The sequence below is a fragment of the Asparagus officinalis genome, chromosome 3 (assembly GCF_001876935.1).
Source record: "Asparagus officinalis chromosome 3, Aspof.V1, whole genome shotgun sequence".
Classification (NCBI taxonomy): domain Eukaryota; kingdom Viridiplantae; phylum Streptophyta; class Magnoliopsida; order Asparagales; family Asparagaceae; genus Asparagus; species Asparagus officinalis.
The window spans coordinates 16,217,846-16,218,495 of record NC_033796.1 but is presented as its reverse complement, the minus strand read 5'-3'; positions in this window follow the sequence as shown (position 1 = coordinate 16,218,495).

Here is a 650-nt window from a genome sequence, read left to right as displayed (position 1 = left end):
TTATACCAAGTTAGTTCTAATTTATACAATGTTAGTTCTATTTTATACCAAGTTAGTTCTAATTTATACAATGATAGTTACGAAATGACACAAGAAAGCTTTCTGCAGATGTTGCAAACTCCCAAATACGCATTATGCATTGATTAGTGAATTAATTATAAGAATACCAACATCAAATTTATCAAAAAAAGCTTCGCCATCTCCTTCCTCAGCTCCAGCACCAAGATCAGCTCTTAAAATTTCAAACCTAACAGGCATCTCTTAGCCATCTTGACTAACAATCTCCTTAACAAGCAGTGGCTTCTCATCAATTCCAAAAAAAAGAGTGGCATTGTGCCTGCATCCCCTTCATTTTCACTTTTCTTGGGCATCATGCACTCTTTTCTCTTGGTCATCCTCCTCCGGCCTACCATACTATAGGGTTCAAAAGTGGCAGGCGCAGCGGCGAACTCCGGCGTAGTCGAGGGCGAGACGGGGAGCGACGGCGAGCTACCGCGAACTCGGGGGAGGCTTGGGAGCCTGGGCGGAGGTGGCGACGGCGAGGAGGACGAGGGCCAGAGCGACGAGCTTGAGAAAGCCATTGTTTTTAAAGAGAGAGAGAGAGAGAGAGAGAGAGAGAGAGAGAGAGAGAGAGAGAGAGAGAGAGAGAG